This window comes from Pinus tabuliformis, chromosome 5_2 (assembly GCF_031772625.1).
Source record: "Pinus tabuliformis cultivar Carrire ecotype Pingquan chromosome 5_2, CPIR1, whole genome shotgun sequence".
Lineage (NCBI taxonomy): Eukaryota > Viridiplantae > Streptophyta > Pinopsida > Pinales > Pinaceae > Pinus > Pinus tabuliformis.
Genome location: NC_142306.1, coordinates 761,125,655 through 761,145,547, shown reverse-complemented (window position 1 = coordinate 761,145,547; position 19,893 = coordinate 761,125,655).

Genomic DNA, 19,893 nt, shown 5'->3' with positions numbered 1-19,893 from the left:
GATCCTGACACCTTCCTATTTTAGTTTGTTGTTATCTGTCGGACCTATCACTATGCAGAAGATGAGCAGATGTTGAAACTGTTTCCTTCTACCCTCAAGGGTGCAACATTGCGCTAGTTCATGGGGTTACCTGGAAACAACATAAAAGCTTGGGCTTAGATGCAGCAAGCCTTTAATAACAAATATCGAGACTACTGTAGGTCAAAAGGCACCAAGGAAGAAATATTCTGAATGACCATGGGAAGTGATGAATCCTTAGAAGATTATGAAGAGAGATTCCAGCTCAGTTATAAGAGGGCTAGGTGCACACTTGACCCTGAATCTCTGAAATTGGTCTTGCTCTGGGGAATTCCGGAGGACCTTCTAGACACCCTCCATTTACTGGCTGGGGGAGACATCTACCAACTACCTTATGAATACATAAAGACTGTCTTTAGAAACCATTCTAGGGTAGCCAAAAAGAGAGATAGGGGGATTCAACCCATGGCCATTACCTCCTCCTCCAGTTCATGCCTCAAAGGTGAGTTTGGAAACATGTTGGAAGATTTCAAGAGTGAGATGATGTAGAATCTTGCTATGCAAATGGATAACTTGCATATCAAAAGGAAACAAGAGGAGGCAGAGAGGGCTTTGGCTATTTTTTTCCTAGGTGCACCAAAAGGCATCTTAGGAATTAATGTCCGTTGAACTCTATAAAGGTGTGTTCAGTCTGTGAAGAAGATCATCGTAAAAATAAGTGCCCTTCCTTGCCCAGACTTAAAGCTGTATACCAAGGGGTCGAAGGAGCCACTGAACCACTCTACTTCATAAACCAAAGGAGGCTGCATGGACCTAGACCTTACCAGCAGGGAATGCAAGGGACATCCTAGGCATACTACAACCCCAATCAAGCCACTTCCATGCCTTCTTGGGCCCCCCTGCTCATCCTTCCTGGTCCACACCTCCTCCTTGGTCATATCCATCTCAATATCATGCTCAACCAGCTGCTCATTCATTTCACTCCTATGCTCAGCCACAGCCTTAGTGGAATGCACCTCATCAGGGGTGGAGGCCCCAATACAACTCTCCTCCCACTCTTTTTCCTCCACCACCTACTCAACCACAACCATTACCTCCTGCTCCACCAAGGCAACCCCAAATGCCTGCTCAACCGAACCCGAACCCGAATAACAGACAGGCTCAGCAAGTATATAGTGGGGAACCATCATGCCCAACCTATGCTATGGAGATTTAGGAGATTAACCTATGATCTGGGAAGGTTCTCCTAGATATCCAACCTCCCCCTAAGGAGGATGAGGAAGATAAAAAGGAAAGTGAACTGAAAGCAATTCCACCCTTTCCTGAGAGATTATTTGGAACAACACAACCTACCCCAGAAGAAACTGAACTTCTAGGAGAATTGAAACAATTATGTGTAAAGGTACCACTTCTCCAAGCCATAAAGGATTTGCCTATATACAACAAGATGATCAAAGAGAAGTGCTTCAGGCATCCAGGTAGGCGCAGGAGAGATGCCCCAACCATTAATGTCATAGGACAACTGTCCGACCTAATGTTGGGGTAGGTAATCTGTCTGAAGTATCTAGACCCTGGAAGCCCAGTAGTCGATGTCCACATCAATGGCACAGTGATCCCCCATACCCTGATTGATTTGGGGGATTGTGATGACCAAGGACACTATGCTCAAGCTCAACCTCCAAGGCTCCCTAAGAAAGACCACAATAGTACTGCAATTAGCAGACCACTCCACCATGACCCCTGAAGGGATTCTGGAAGATGTAATGATCTCCATCGATTCTTAGGAGTACCCTGCTGATTTCCTGGTTCTTCAGCCAAAGGCAAAGCTCACTGGGTATCCTCTCATCCTGGGAAGACCCTAGTTGGCTACTGCAGATGCCTACATCAACCGTCGAACTGGGAACTTGACAATCAAGAATGGGCATATGTCCAAGCAGCTAGTCCTATACCCTCCTACCCAACCTTTGTTAGAACATGATCTACCTCTTTGGTTGTAGGAGGAAAATGAGGATGAAGTCTATTATGCACCACTATGTGTAGTAGAAGCTGTCATGGGGGGGCAACCACAAACTGAGGATGATATCATTGAAAAATTGATTCAAAATCCACCCCCCGGTATGTTGCCATTAGAAGAGCTAGTGAAAGAAACCCAAGACAATTATTTAGTTGATTTTTGTCTGGCCGACTTGACCTCTCTCCGAGTTAAGAATATAGAGTTCAGCCCAAAAAGAACCTTGAAAATCAACTCATCCCTATCCACCTCTCAAGAGAAGGAACTATGTAGCTTATTGAGAAACCATTTAGATGCCCTCACTTGGAGTTATAAGGAGATGAAGGGAGTGCACCCTTCAGTCTGTACTCATCACGTTTACATTAAGGAAGATTGTGAACCAGTCAAGCAGCCTCAAAAGAGGATGAATCCAGCCCTTAAAGACATTGTTAAGGAAGAATTGCAAAAGTTACAGGATGCAGGATTCATCTACCCCATCTCTGATAGTGAATGGGTCTCTCCTTTGGTGCTAGTGCCAAAGAAAAATGGTAAGTGGAGAATCTGTGTCGATTATTGAGAACTGAACAAGGTCACCAAGAAGGACCATTTTCCTTTTCCTTTCATAGATCAAGTGTTAGATGGTCTGGCGGGGAAATTTTTTTTCTCCTTCCTAGATGGGTTTAGCGGGTACAATCAGATCCAAATAAGCCCGGAAGACCAAGATAAGACCCCTTTCACTTGTCCTTGGGGTACCTTTTCATATTGGGTCCTTCCTTTTGGTTTTTGCAATGCTCCCACCACTTTCCAGAGAGCAGTATTGAGTATATTCTCTGAACTGGTTCATGATGTAGTGAAAATATATATGGACAATTTTACTCTTTATGGTTCTAACTTTCAGGAAGCTTTACCCAACCTGGGAAAGGTCTTTGACAAGTGTATTGAAATGAACCTATCCCTCACTCTGTAAAAGTGTGAATTCTTGATGACTGAAGGGACCGTACTAGGTCATGCAATCTCTCAGCAAGGATTACAGGTGGACCCCAACAAAATTGCCATCATCCAAAGGGTCCCAACTCGTCAAAAGGTGAGAGATGTTCGAAGTTTCCTAGGCTTAGCGGGATAAAGATTTCAGTAAGCTAGCCTCTCCATTGTTTGGTCTTTTGGGGAAAGATGTCGAGTTCATATGGACTGACAACTGTCAAAAAGCCCTAGATACCTTGAAAAGTAAACTTGTGATTGCCCTAATTTTGAGAGGTCCAAACTGGGCCCTACCTATCCACATTCACACGGATGCCTCGAACAATGTGATAGGAGCATCCTTAGGCCAAGTTGATGAGAAGCTACCTTATGCCATATACTTTATAAGTAAAAACTTGTCAAAGGTAGAGTTAAACTACACTGTAACTGAGAAGGAACTCCCAGCTGTAGTCCATTCCTTAAATAAATTCAGACATTACATCACAAGCTATCAGACCTTCGTACAGACTGATCATGCTACAATTAGGTATTTAATGAACAAACCATATGTAAATTATTGCATCATTAGGTGGTTGCTTTTATTGCAGCAATTTGATTTAACCATTGTTGATAAGTCGGGTAAGGAAAATGTTGTTGTTGACTTCTTGTCTAGAGTAAATCTACTTGCAGGTGAGGAAGGAATGGTGGATGATCAAATGCCAGATGAACACCTATTTGCTATCTCAATACTCTCTCCATGGTTTGTTGATATAACAAATTACTTGGTTTCAGCATAGTTCCCACCACACCTGTCCTCAAAGGAGAAGAGTAAGGTCATGAGGAAAAGTGCTCCTTTCAATTAGGTTGGGGGAAATCTCTTCAAACTTAGCCCAGATCAGATTTTGAGATGATGTGTCAGGGAGGAAGAAGTTTTTGACATTCTCATGACCTGTCATGATGGACCGTATGGAGGCCATTTTGCAGCAAATAGGACTGCCTTCAAAATTCTGCAAGCAGGATACTATTGGCCCACTCTCATCAAGATGTGAGAAGATATATCAGTCAATGTGATCGGTGCCAAAGGATGGGGAAACCTACTCCAAAGGATGAGATGCCCCTACAACCTCAAGTGACTTTTGAACCATTTGAGAAGTGAGGCATGGACATTGTGGGTCCTATCAACCCTCCTTCAAACCAGAAACAATACATCATTGTGTGCACTGATTATCTGACCAAATGGGCAGAGACAGAGACAATCAAGGCAACAACAGAAGAAAATGTAGCTGATTTTTTAAGAGAGAACATATTTTATAAGTTCGGGTATCCAAGAGAACTGGTTATAGATCAAGGCAGTCAGTTCACCTCCAATTTGATTGAAGACCTGCTCACACATCATAAAATCAAGCACAGGACCTCAACCCCCTACCATCCAAAAGCCAATGGACAGGTGGAAGTCACCAATAGAGCTTTAGAGGGAATTTTGACTAAGGTAGTGAGTAGTAGCAAGAAAGATTGGGTAGATCGATTGGTTGAGGCCACCTGGGCCTACAACACCACATGGAAGACCACCACAGGGTTCACACCCTATGAATTGGTCTATGGGAAGAAGGCTTTGCTGTCAATAGAATTTGAATACAATACACTAAGGATGGCAGCTCAGCTGGACCTAGATCTCAGCCATGCACAAAGGGAAAGGTTACTCCAGCTTAATGGATTGGATGAACAGAGATTGCAGGCCCTTCTCCACACAAAAGTAATCCAGCTTCAGAGGAAGATATGGCATGACAAAAACATCAAGGAGAAGCAATTCCAAGAAGGAGATTGGGCGCTGCTATATGACTTAAGGTATAAAGATTTCAAGGGAAAACTGAGGACAAGATGGCTGGGACTGTACACAGTAGAAAAGTGTAATGACAATGGTTCAGTTCTGATTAGGACCATCAATGAAGAAGCCATCCCCGGGCTTGTTAATGGGCATAGGTTGAAAATATACAAAAATCCCCTCTCCAAGCAAGAATTTACTGAAGATCTGAGTAAAACAGTGTTTGTAGTGGAGCAAGTCTCTGCCTCCACTCCACCCGCTCAATAAAAAAAATAAAAAACAATAATGAGGACTCCAGTGAAAACCTCTATGAGGCGCTTGATTCCCATCATTAGGTTGAAAACCTATTTTGAGGCGGCCCGATGATGACCAAAAAAAAAGAGAGAAAAAAGAAGTGAAGAGAATAAAGATCCCTGGGTGAAAACCTCCCTTGGAGGCACTCAGGGTAGGCAAGTAGGGTGAAAACCTTCTGGAGGCACCCTGATTTTCTTTTCAAAAAACAAAAAGAGAGAAAAAGAGAAAAAGAGAAAATTGATTGTTTGAGTGCATTGCATGTCACAAATGGACCCCAGGAAGCAAAGGGACATGCCACCAAGCCTATTCCATATCCTCTAGACTCTTCTCCATCATCTTTGATTCTTTTTTCCATCTCTTGGTGTTCTTTTCTGAAGACTGTGCATCCTACAGGAAGCCTTGTCTGTTCTATAGGAGGCTCCTGTAGAAAACACAGAGAGCTCGAAATAAAACTAAAAAGGAGATTAAAGAGCTGGGAATTTCCACAGAAAGTTGGTAGACCATCCTATAGCCATCTTCCATCCTAACCCTCCATCCCACACCTACACCACCTCATTTCATTTATTTCTTTTCTTCCTGCAAATAAAACACAGAAACCGGTTTTTCAAAAAATTGAGGAAATAAAAAAAAAAACAGTACCCCTAAAACTCACCTACAACCTACTAGATTCTTCTCCATTACCATCATATTCTTCAAGAAGCCTCCTCTTAGCCCCTGCATAAGCCTCAGCTAAAAATTTTATAGGGAGAAGCAGCTACAGGAGTTTCTGTAGAACTCCTATAGCAGCTGATCCCCTTAAAAATCAAGCTCCAACAGCAGAATAGGTGCAGCCACAGGTATGTAGAAGATGTCTGAAGCAAGATCCAGCAAAGAAGCACCTATAAAAATCAGTTAAGCCACATATCAAGAAGCCACTGGCATATGGCAGCAGGAATAGAGATATGTAGCACCGAGGTCTGAGCATGCAACAACATCAAACCCTCGCAACATTGTAGCACAAACATTTCGACTTCCAGGTAAGTGTCTAAAACCGTTCCTCTGTTGCATCTGTGTAATTCGAAACTGAGTAAATGAATGAAATGGTTGGGATTAAACCAGAAAGGTGGCCAGTTAACTGGCCACCCTCATCTAGTTCAATTGTGCTCATCCGGAGATCACACTTCACTTGTGTCTAGTCAACTCATAGAAAAATCTAAAAGTCAGGTAGTGGCAGCTGTTTTGAACTCAAGCGCTAATGATGGCAAGTGATTTTGGGTAGAAAGCATAAAGTATCATGATGACACTGCAGTGGGGGCCAACAGTTTGAATAATGGTAATGCACCCTTTTCACCACCTCACCTCGTCGCCGGAAACCTCTCCCGTAAGCATAAATATGCTCTCTCGAGCTTGTTCACCACTTTGTTTCCATTTTTATTGTCATGCCCTCGACTTCAGTGAGCTCTCTATCACCTCCAGAGCCTCGAAACCATCTCTCTCTATCATTTTCAGAACTCCTCCACTTGTCGGGTTCTATAGGAACATTATCGGTTCTACAGGAGTAGTAATAGGTCCTACTGGAGCCCTTTCTATAGGACCAGTGAGCAGTCCTACAGAAGAAAAAACATGATTTTCATCCAAATTTGGGTTCGAAGAGGTAGGCTCGGTGCAAAACCACCTTGCATTTTCATATATACAGGGGGTGATGTGATTTTAAGAAAGAATTGAGCCTGAGAAGGAAGAGGAATTGTATTCAAAAGTCTGCCTATTTTTTTAAGAGAAAAAAAAACACAGTTTTTTTCCTATTCTCTGTTTTTGAAGTATTGACTCCTTCTCCACCTTGGTACTCATGTATACGAGGAGTCATGCAATTTTAAGGAGAATTAAGCCTAAAAGAAAGAAAAATTGCATCAAGAAAATCTTCCTGTTTCTTGGAGAAAAACACAATTTTTCCTCTGTTTCCTGGTTTTTTAGAATTGTTGTCTCCTTCTCCACTTGAGGTATCCCAAAGATTCTAAACATAATGACAGGGGGATTTATGTGGAAGGAACCTCTAAACTGAACTAGGCTACATGAACACCCCGGGGTAGTAGCCCTTTTCACTAGAGCCAATTGGATGCTATTCTTTGAAAAACTTCACGGGTATGATGAAGAAGTAACTTAGGAGTTTGCCCTGTCCTTGATACCTCACTCAGAAACCCATGCCACTGTTAGTTTCAGGGGTCTCACCATGGAAATCACCCTAGAGTTCATCAGTAGGGTTACCAGTCTCCCACCTGGACTACCCTGGAGCAAGGAGGAAAAACCACTGGGTCAAGCTTCCAAGAGGACCTTCTTCCAGCTAGATGAGCATCATGTAGAGGACAAAAATGGCATCAGGGGAACAAGTATACCTTACCCCTAGGATGAGGTCAGTTATCAAATTATTAAATACATCTCCTGTGAAGGAAGAGACAACATAGTTTATGGGTACCATTTTAGACTGTTGCATGAGTTAAGATATGGCATGGATCTTCCTGCACCCCAAAAACTCAATGATCCCTATTTTATCCTCCAGTCCTTGATAGATTCCAGCATCAAATTGAAGGCAGGAGTTCCAAACCAATTGACTCACCATGGGCTAATTAAACTGCTAGTGGAAGAGGCCCTCCACACCTCCTTCACAATACCCATAGCCTAGGATATTTTTAGAAATATGACAAGGGAAGATGATCTGAAAGCACTCACATATGACCTCAGTCCATCTGAAAGTGAGGGAGAAGAAAAAAAAAAGGGGAAGATGAGGAGGAAACCAGAGAAGAGGAAGAAAAACCTGAAACAGAGAAGGATAAGACCACAACAGAGAAGAAGAAACAACCTAGGACAAGAGGAAAAAGGACTAAAATAGAAAGGAAAAAGACTAAATCAGTGAAGACAGAGACTACAGCAGAAAGGGTAGAAACTAAACAAGAAGAGAAGGAAGTTAAAACACGGGTAGAAGAAACAAAATCTGCAGAGGCATAAAAGACAAAGGAAAAAGACACAGAAGCAATGAAGGCAGAGGTGTCCTCTGAAACACTGGAAAGGGAGGCATAAGCTGTTCTTGCTGCACTCAACCCCCCAGTTAAGCCCAAACCAAAGAGAAAAAGGCAACCATCCATATATTTCAAGGCTCTAAAGAGCACCATGATAAAAAGAGGAAAGCCACAACCACCCTCAAAAGAGCCTATCACCATTGAAGATTCTCCTACTGCCAAAAAGGAGGAATCTCCATCCAAAACTCCCATCACCTATGAAAGAGGAAGCCCTAGATCTTCCACTTGGAGGGAAATGATAAAACTACAGGACTCTAAAACTGTCCTACAGGAGGTGCAGTACGCTCTATAGGAGACCTTGAAAAGCTACAGGAGACTGAGAAACTTGAGAAAAGGCCAGAAGAGTAGATCAAGGGGAAGGATGAAACAACAGGGATACCAGAACCTGACCCACAACCTATTTTAGGTTCTTATTACAACCTTCTAGAAGGGGGAAAATCATCCCACAGAAGTTTGCAGTCCCTTTTTTCTTTGATATGGAAAACGAAAGAGTAAGAAGCCACAGATGGATGCAAATTGCAAAGTCCAAAGGGGTGGAAGACATTGGCCACATGGAGAGCAAGCTTAGAGAGATGGGCAGAGAGATGGCCACTGTAAAACATGTAGAAGCAATCAAAATATCTCACTTGGAAGCAGAGAATGAAATGTTAAGAAAATAGCTGCAAGAAAGGGGAACCCCGGTAGAAACTGAAATGTTAAGAAAATAGCTGCAAGAAAGGGAAACCCAGGTAGAGACTGAAATGTTGAGAAAACAGCTGCAAGACAGGGAAACCCAGTTAGCATGCATGGCCAGCTGGGCTATGGAAGCACTTTAGTGCAGGCAGCCAGCCAAATCATATGGAGTATACCTCAAAGATCAGTGGCTCCAGTTCTAGATCAAGACTCTGGCCCAGAGAGGCACCACACCTTTTCAGGATTATGGAAAATTCATGGATTTATGTGATCATAGTTCAGCAAAGGACAAGGCAAAGTTGGCAGAGTTTTATTTACATAACATGGTCCTTACTGATATGAACCTATGGGACCCTAATACTAGGTTAGGAGACTTGCAGCTGATGGCCATGGCATCTTGGATGAGCCATGAGGAGAAAAGGGCAACAGAAATCAAGAATTTGATGGAAAAAGAGCTAAATGAACCCTTAATGATCCGAGCTGAGCCAACAGACCCCATGGCTCTCATCAGTGCCCACCAACACCTTGCAGATAATCCTCAAAGTGTCCCTAAGTATATCAATGAGCAGGCCCAGACTATTGCACATTTTGAGGACATGGAGAGATTATTTGGAGATCACTGCCTTCATGCCTACATGAGAAGGTGTAACACATTGCCACACAACCTATAGATCAGGGAGTATCACTCCCCAAACAAGACGAGATAAGCCTTGAGGAGAGTGCCACTGTATAAGCACTCTATGCAAAGTTTGAAGGCCAATTGGATTGGCCTCAAATTCAGTCCTCCACTATTGCTATGACTTCTGGAAAGTGTAAAAGAAGAATAAGAACAAAAACAGTGGGAAGAGGTGGATAGAAAGGTAGGATTCCATGATAAGGAGGAGGATATCACATCAGAAGGATGGGATGTTAGGGAATCCATTAGAGCCATCAAGGATGAGGAGATAGACTAGTTTCTCAGAGGATGAGCAACCCATTCAGTAGGGGGTGATGATGAGCCCCAAAAATGGGTAATTATATGGGCTCATTTGGCCTTCTAACTCAGCTTAATCCACCATTCTCATTAGTTTGTTGCATGTTTTTGATTATATTTATGCTAATACAGTGAATTGGGTTAGTCATTATGCCATGAAGTCTAATGTGTGCTTTATGCAGATTTTTGGTCAATTTTGGGACAAAATCAAAGGATTAATGAGCATTTGCCAGCCAATATTCAAGGAAAAAAAGGGAGAGGATTTGTATGAGGGTGTCCCCCTCAATGATGACCCCCTACCTCAAATCCTCCTTTAGGAACGTCGGAGCACAACAGCCAGAGTGATGCATCAAAGAGGTAGCCGAGCAAGTGAAGAAGAACTGCTGTCTATCTCTAGCCTTGGGAGCCAAGCCTCCTTAATTTTAGGAGAGTTGTTGGAGGCTCTAGTTGTATAAATAGGATGGCTTAGGTGCTTAGTAGTTTAGTTGGTTATTAGTCAGATTTTCACACTTTAGTTGTAGCTCTTGCTCAGTTCATCTTTGAGCTTATTTTTGTGAACAGTTTATGTAATGTGACTTTTATTTTGATAATGGAAATGACATATTTTCTGAGCCAGCATTGATTTATTTTAGAGGGTTGAAGCCCTTGGGTGTTGCCCAGCACCTCTTGCTTTGTACTTATATGTTTTTGCTTCAGTTCATGAATTAAATTTATGTTAGATAGATTCATTTTTCCTTGGTAGAATAGGTTGCTTTTGGTGGTTTGCATAGTTGTTTCCATTTCAGTTGCTGAAGTAGGTTAAATAGTGGTAGATAAAGGTACCAAAAAGGCCATCAATGGGCCCTGACCTCCTTTCCTCCTTCGGGAACCATGAATTGAGGTCGAGGTCTGTTTGTTGTCATAAAAACATAGTTTTGCTTTTCCCATGCAATCTCTAGTGTTACTATTTGATTCAGAGGTTAATGTTTTGCTTTGGATCCATTCTGCTATACTCATTTATGTTTCTGCAATAGATCTTTTTACATGCTTTCATTTCCATATAGCACTATTTAGCATTTTATGTTCCTAGGTCAGAATTTAGGTTAATATAAGAGATAGTTCTATTCTTTTGGTACAACTAGTTCTTTTCTTGCTCAATTTCAGTATTTTGACTAGCAACTCTCTTACAACACACCCCTGCTCATAATACATCAATAAAGCAGCCATCATCACCCCATTTCTCATAGGTTTCACAAGTCATTGACCGCCCTTCACCAATCTGCCCTAATTTCTGCATTTTCCTCATAGGCTTTCCTCTTGCCTCTTGAACAAATCCAACCATCATTTTCTTACCTAATCACCCTTGATGAGGTTCAGACATCTCAACACCTCCCTCTAATCTTCAGCTACCCTTTCCCACCATTTTTCCACCTTTAAAACATCTAAAAACCGCTCTCGGCATCATTATGTAGATCCTCCTATAGATCCGCTTCAGCCTCCTGTAGAATTTCCTGAAATTGACTTTTTGAAGTCCGATTGTAGAGGAAGTCTCCAGAAGGTTACCAAAGGCTTCATAGGACTCCCCCACACTTTACTATACCTTTCCAAATCCCAAGGCCACTTTCCTTCGCCACCGAATCTCTGTCACAACCACAAGCAGATAAATTACAAGCATAACAATTTCACATAAAATACATAAAAAAATCCAAAAAGAAGTTTTTTCTCATTTCCTTTCAGAAGTAGCTTGAATAGATGTAATTTACCTCCTCATTAGTCAATGGCACTCATTTCATCAGTTTTAATCTCTTTTTCTACAAAAGTAGGGTTAGTTGGAAGAATTAGGGGTTTGCTAGGGTTTGCGTTACACTCCAGTATTTTTTCTCTTTCTGCAAATAGAATAGCCTCTTTAGAGTTAGCTTTCTTTCATCACAGCTAAAAGCTTCTTCTGAGAATTCATAGAAGTTGGCTTAAGCTCATAGTGAACTTGTACCAGGTGACCAGGTGACAACCTGCAGTAAGAGCTGGTACTTGTGCATATAGCACCATCGCTTCCAAGTTTGTTATGAACTATCGTGTTGATAAAAGTAAAGTAGGAAGCCCCAAGAGTTGCATCATTCTTGCTGCAATATTGGTGCTCACCAAACTCGAAGCTGCTCGTTGACCTGATCACCTTAACTGAAGCTAATCTCTATGACATTGGCAAGACGGTCCGCGATGTCACCAATGAAGTGCTCCAAGAGTTTATGACGGAGCAACAAAATGTGTTGGAGGCCCTCAGGGCATAGCTATAGGAATTATAGGTGTTGGCCCCTCAGGAAGGTACCCTGTCTACCCACGTAACAACAGGTACTTTAACAGTAGAGAAAACATTGCGCGCAAGGATGGCTAACACAATAGTGTTGCCAGAGGGAGCATTAGTATCATCAGATGCGATGGACCGAATGCCGATTAGCATGATGAAAGGCCTTGGCCTTAATCTAGTTGGCCTTTCCTGGGAAATGCTCTATCAAGTACAGGATGGAATAACAACAGAGTTTCACACTAGGGAGAGCCGCACGATCCAATTTCTTGGTGAACAGAAGATCAATATGGAGCATCTTAGCTTACAGCATGACGAGTTGGTGTCGTAGGACCAAAGGTTGGTGCAGATGGTAGATGATGCTTGTTGACACATCCCAAAGCTGGCTATCATAGTAGATCTACCGGTGGAAGTACACATCCACAGTTTGGCCAGTGGAGTCTACGATGCGCAAACAAGGGTGTAGCTAGAGCTAAATCTCCAGATCGCCGAGCTTCAGTTGAAGGTGCAACCTTCCATTCCCCCAAAAATCAAAGAACAGTGTGCCAGTGCTATTACAATAGGGTTGGAAGAGATTGGAGGTGCATTACGCAACTGTACCAACATGTTGGAATAGGAACTTGAGGTCTTCACGATGTTATAGGAGGACCCCAACATCTAGCGGTTGGATACAGAGGCACGCGAACTCCAACAGTAGTATGACAACATCAGAGGCACTGCACAGACAGTAGTCCTCACTCAGTGGCTTGTGAGGATGCAGCAAGCCAAGGCATTAAAGGAGCAGGTGGATGTGGTGTGCCATAAGGAAGCAGTTCTCAAAGCGCAAGTTCAACCATGGATTGACGAGGCCATCACAATAACGACAAATATTGAAGGGAAGCTTGCACACATTTAGGGGATGCATGCACAGATATAAGGCAACACATTAGAAATAGAGGTCTTAGAAGAACGGATGCAGCATGTTCAGTAAGAAACAGTTGAGTGCGCTGCTGACATCAGTACAGTTCGAGAGCAGTTGGAGGGACTCTGCCCCAAGATCGCCGCACAGACTGAGTGACTCAAGGGTGAGTCACGATGTTTGTGTTGGGGGCCTATTTGGCATGGAACCCCCCACAGCATGGTTTGGGGCTCAAAGCCCAAGTTTTGAGTAATATTATTGTAAAAACTCCGCGAATTACGGGCGCGGAGCACGAATTGTATGTTAGAGTCATAGGGTTGTCTGCCTTATGTTTTGAATGTAGTGTTAGCCTACCCATGATCCGTGGACCATGGGATTGTATAAATAGAGTGAGGCTCTAAGTTGTAAAGTAGTTAAGGTAACCAACGGATGGAGTCAAAAGGATAGCGAGCATAGAGAAAAAGTCTAGTATCTTGGGTCATAGTAGTAGGAAGAGGCTCTGCAGCTGAGTGCGCAGAGGCCTAGTAGAGTCCGCAGCTGAGTGCGTGGACCCTTGCAACTGAGTGCGCAGGGTGGAGTCGAGTTTGTAACAAAAGAAGAAGAATAATAAAGAGAAGTTGATCTAAATTTCGTGTGTCTGTTCTTATGTTATTACATGTTTGATATCAATTGCAATTATACTGTTTATTTACTGTGCGCTGTTGTATGAATGGTGAATATTGGTAAGTATAAATGAAAGCATACAAATAGGATAAGTTAATCAACTATTCGGGTTACTAGTAAGGATTTGGGTAATAACACTATTCAGCCCTCGAGTAGGATTGCGTGTAGGTAGCATCACCGGCTGCGAAGTACTGATAAGTGCGCGTAGCGACATGCGTGCAGGGTCAAACCACGGACCACTTGGAACCCATCAGACATCCTTAGGGTGTGGAAACCTAGTTCTAGCACCCTCCCATACTACTTCGGGTGATACCTAAGTCTGTGCTTCACGAAATGTTGCTGAAAGGGCCAGTAGTACCGGGATTTGTTTGGCTAAATCATCTTCGAACCTGGGTCAGTCCCCAACAAGCCAACACAAAGCTATAGGAGCAACTCTAGGCCAGATATATGACAATCTACCTTATTCCATTTACTTCATCAACAAAAATCTTTCCAAAGCTGAGTTGAACTACATAATAACTAAAAAGGAGCTCCTAGCTGTTGTCCATTCCTTGAATAAATTTAGACATTACATTACTGGTTACTAGACCTTTGTACATACCGACCATGCTACCACTAAATATTTGATGAACAAACTTGATGTGAATGCCCAAATTATTAGATGGTTATTTTTTTTACAACACTGATCCAATTATTATTGATAAGCCTGACCGAGAAAATGTGGTTGCAGATTTTTTGTCCACATTGACTGTGACTACAGGTAAGGAAGGAATGGTCAATGACCAGCTGCTAGATGAGAATTTATTTTTCATTTCAGTTCTCTCTCTGTGGTTTGCTAACATAGCCAACTACTTAGTAGCTACATAGTTCCCTCCAAATCTATCCTCAAAGGAAAAGAGGGGAATTATAAGGAAAAGCATCCCATTCACTTGGATTGGGGACAATATTTTAAAGTTGGTCCCATATAAAATTCTGAGAAGATGTGTCAAGGAGGAGGAATTTTTTGACATCATTCTGGCCTGTCATGATGGCCTTGTGGAGGTCACCTTGTAGCCAAAAGGATAACCTTCAAGTGACTACTAGTTAGCTATTACTAGCCCACTCTCCATAAGGATGAAGGAAGGTATACAAATCAGTGTAGTCGTTGCCAATGAATGGGGAAACCTACTCCTAGGGATGAAATTCCTTTGCAACCTCAAGTGTATTTTTAGTCATTTTACAAGTGCGACATGGATTTCAATGGGCCCATTAATTCTCCATCAGGACAGAATAAACACATCATTCTGTGCACTAACTACTTAACGAAGTGGGCTGAAACCAAATCTGTCAAGGTAGGCGCAGAAGAGAAACTGGTTGAGTTCTTGAGGGAGAATGTGTTTTACAAGTTTGGATACCCTAGAGAGATAGTCACTGATCAAGACACTCAATTCACCTCACAAATGATTGAGAATATATTAAGCCAGAATAAGATCAAGCACAGGAAGTCCACTCCTTACCACCCTCAGGCCAATGGACAAGTGGAAGTCACCAATAGAGCATTGTAAAGCATTATAACAAAAGTGGTTAGCGACAGAAGGAAGGATTGGGCTGACAGACTAGTGGAGGCCACTTGGGCCTACAATACAACTTGGAAGACAACAACTTGCTTCACCCCTTATGATTTGGTCTATGGGAAGAAGGCTCTGCTCTCCATTGAGTTTGAGTACAACACTTTAGGGATGACAACACAATTGGATCTATATGTTACAAGGGCACAAAAAGAGAGGTTGCTACAACTAAATGGGTTAGATGAATTTAGGGTGCAGGGCCTCTAGCACACAAAGGTGACTCAAGTATAAAGAAAGGTCTGGAATGAAAAAAATATCAAAGACAAACTATTTCAAGAAGGCGATTGGGCTCTGCTGTATGACTCAAGGTTCAAATATTTCAAAGGCAAGTTGATGACCAGATGGTTGGGCCCATATGTGATAGAAAAGTTCCATGACAACAAGGATGTTCAGATAAGAACCATTGATGAAGAAGGTATCCCTTTTCTTGTCAATGGGTATATGTTGAAAGTCTACAAAAATCCTTTGTCAAAGAAGGAGTTCATTAGTAGCATCAGTAAGGAAGTAATGGTGATTGAAGGAGTCTCAACCTCCACCTCACCAAGTTCTAGAGGACCGTTGAATCTTTGAAAAAAGAAAAAAACAATAAGAGAATAAATAAGAGTATCTGTCTGTCCTTGTATTTGGGTTGTTGCCTTTCCTTCCCTTTTCCTTTTCTATCCTTCCTGATCCTCTTTCTGTGTTTCATGTAGTTTTGACAGAGTTTCCTGTAGGACTGTCTTTGTTTCCTATAGGTTTGTTTGTGTTACCTATATGAGAACTTTCCCTTTTTGAAAAGGAGTCAAAGGTTCTTTAACTTGTTTTACTGAGGTTGACCTAGTGACAGGCCTCCTAACATAGGTGATTGGTGAACTTGGGGAAGACTATTGTGTTGTACCTTCTTCACCTCTCTTTCCTTGACGGACTAACTTCTCTTGTTATTTTAGTGAGTCCTCTATGATTATAGGGATCTTGGTAGGTGTTTGAGGTCTCCCTTGTTTTATCCTGGTGCTACTCGTTCTGAAGTATAGGGGAGTTTTCCTCTGTCTCTTTCCTTTTGATTTGATAGGTGTACTTAGAGCAGTTAAGGCAGTAGCTACCTCCTTTTGTGTGGGCTCCGGAGACACCCTTGGAGATTCCTCTCCTTCCCTGCTATGTATTTCTGGACTTGGTTCATCCTTTTGTGCTTCTTCCCTGCTGTGTTTTTCATCCTTTGTCTCATTTATTTCTGCCTCCTTTTCTTCAGCCTCTTTTCCTTCTTCTTCATGCTCTTCTTCTCCAGGCTCTTCTTCCTCTTCTTTGGGCTCTTCTTCCTCATCTTCACCACAAGAAGTAGGGTCTCTTTCATACTCAATGGCTTGAATTACATCTTCCTTGTTCATGTCTGCAAATGTTGACCACATAATAGTGATTCTTAAGTTGTTTAGGGAATCCTCTAGTATGAGTTTGATCAATCCATGATATGTCAACTTCTGATGCATCCCTTCTTGTACTTTGATTTTCATCTATATTATTGACTAAAACAAAAATTAAGGCACACTAAGTCTTCTATTATTGATTGGAAATTTATATGGATGATTGCACCCCCTATGGGTGTGATTTCTTGGAGGCTCTCTCTAACTTGGGAAAGGTATTAAACAAATGCATTGAAATGAACTCATCCCTTAGTCCTGAGAAGTGTGAGTTCTTAATGACTGCAGGGACTTGTTTAGGTCCCTCAATATCTCAGGAAGGACTGCAAATAGACCCAAATAAGATAGTGATCCGAAAGTCACCCTTGAGTGACCTCAGTTAATTAATTAAGGAATGAAGGTATTAGAGACTCATGTGTTGGTGTGTGTCTATGTCATTTTAGGCAACGGATCAATCAGATTGCAAAATACATAGACACTGGAAATGTGGAAAACAACAGAGAAACACAGCAAGCAAATACAAGAACACAACAATTAATAAGGAGTTCACCCTATCCTCCAGGGCTACGTCTTCGGTCCAGCTTTAAGTGGTGGCCTTATTTTATTGTGTCTTTAAAGTAGATAATTACAATGAGGAGCTCAATCTGAGTATTCTGAAACAGAATTGCTTGGCAGGGTGGTTCTTGGATTCCCCAAGCAACTAGAGTGCACAGACTCTTTTCCTTACCAGCTCTTGACCTCTCTGGTCTTTAATGGGAGGAGCCCATTGTGGTGCTCAGTTCCCCGATAGATCCTCTCAGGGATGGGTCAATGCTGCCTTATGCCACAGGTAAGCTCGGCTCTCTATCTTTCTGCTCTTTGCTTCACTGTCTCTTCATTCTCTATCTTCGTCTTCTTCTTTCCTCTCTTCTCTATTCTATTATTTGTGTGTTCATGGCTTAAAGCCACTCTTTCTCATGACTGCTCACTTCCCCTTCCTTCCCCTGTCAGATTTCCTGCTGCTGCTCGCTTGGAGTTCCCTATCGCTGCGTCTTCATCAATGGCTGACAAGGAGTGGCCACTTTTCCTCCTACGAACTGTGCCAGCTTTTCCTCGTCGGTTCGGTTCTTTGGTTACATCGAGAAATGACTCGTCCACCACCTCAGCGGTCAAATCAGACCTCAAATCCTTATACATCATGGCTCAATCCCTTGTCAAATCCAGTTCTTTCATTGGGCGCGTTCTCAGCCGTTAGATCTGGAGCCCCTAGATCTAATGTCATTCGTTCATTTTGTGCAGTTGACTTGCTCGATCATGAGCATGCGATAAGCGGCGGTTTTCTCTCTCCTCCGTCTGTCACGCGTCGGGCATTGAATGGAATCGCTAGGCTTCAGCCAAATCCACTTACCACCCAAGGTTGCCCCCAATAAATATCACCGGTTTTGGAGCACGGGTCCCACCTTTAGCCTTTAGTGCTTTTCCCCACGGTTTTCCCGGCTTCCGTGCGACTGAGTGCTCAAGGCCCTTCCTTCTCGATGGATTTTTCCCAGCATAATCATGCATTGGGAACTACCTCCTTTGCCAGATCGGGTCTTCCCAGGTGCTTGTTTCGCCTCCTGCACGGTCTCCATGGGCCTCGGTCAGCGCGCTTTGATCGAGGTCCTCGTCATTCCTCACTGGCTACCAACTACCATTGTTCAGAGGTCTTCCTAATCGCTCTGTGCTCATAATTCTTTGAAGTCTGTCCTATTCTGGTACAACCATGGTGCTTTGATTATTTTTCATGGATCCAATTCGAATCATGGCCTTCCCACTAAAAAAGCGTTTGGACCACCAAAATTTGTTTTTCAAGCATCAACTAAGTGAGGGTACAACTATCTCACCTGTCCTATCTCTATCCACTTTGTACTGCTCGGCTTTGAACCCTTGAGTCCAATTATGAGGTACTCAACATCTCCCCTACACATCGTCCTCACCTTCCTGTGTAAAATTGTGTCTTCCTACAATTCAGTAAGATATTCAGGTAGCAGGTCATCAATAGAAGGCAATTGACTCTGCTCTTCAGGATCCTCAATTGGAGAAGGTTCAAACAATCTCAAGAAATCTGCATTTATGACTGAGTAGATGTGCATGTAAGCTGGTAGATCAAGGCGAAAAGAATTCTCACCGATCTTCTCAAGTATCCTAAAAGGTCCATACCTGATAGGATTTAGCTTCTTACCTTCACCTTGCATTTTGTCTTTGCTAATATACGGACAGACTTGGTCACCGACCTGAAAACTATGCTCCATCTGATGCTTGTCATTCCTAGCCTTGTATTTGGCTTGGCTCTTTTCCGACTATTTCTGCACTACCTGGTGGATCTCTTGAATTTGTTCAATGGACCTAGTTGCCTTGTCCACGTCACTATGTCCATCAACTATGGTATATTTACCAAAGACAAAATCCAAAGGAGACCTTGGTGTGAAACCAAAATAGGTCTCAAAAGGAGATCTCTGGGTAGAAAAATGTTTTGCTCTGTTGTAAGCATGCTGCACATAACAAAAATGTTCATCCCAAAGCTTAGGATGTTTGTTGCAATATCCTCTGAGTAACTGGATCATTGTCTTGTTAACTACTTCTATCTGGCCATCAGTTTGTGGATGAAAAGCTGTGCTTTTCTTCAGTTTGGTGTCCATCAGTTCCCACAGACTTGACCAAAACTTTCCCACAAATCGGGTGTCTCGATCAGATACAATGGAAATGGTTAGTCCAAAATGAACCCATACATGTTTAAAGAACAATTTTGCAGTTTGTTTAGCTGTAATTTGTTTGTTACAAGGTATCAAAATACACATTTTTCTGAACTTATCCACAACAACATATAGATAATCATGACCTTTCCTAGATTTAGGCAATCCTCCAACAAAATCCATGGAAACACTTTCCCAAGGGTGAGAAGGAATTGGTAGTGGAGTGTACAAGCCTAGTTTTCTATTGCTGGGCTTTCTTTTAGCACACATAGTACACCCTCTTACATATCAAGAAACCGTCTCATTCATTTTTGGCCAATAACAAAATCTTTGCAGCTGTGCAACCGTTTTACTTACCCCAAAGTGACCTGATATCAGAGAAGTGTGTGCTTCTCTAATTATCTTTACTCTTTTAGTTTGTGGAATGCATAACTTCCCACAATGGTATAAGAGTCAGTCCTTCACATGATAGTCAAATTCTTCTACTCTTCTGCCCTGACTTAAAGTTGCATATACATCTTTAAAGTCTATATCTTGAGCATATTGTTCAATGTAGCTTTCATGTAGCA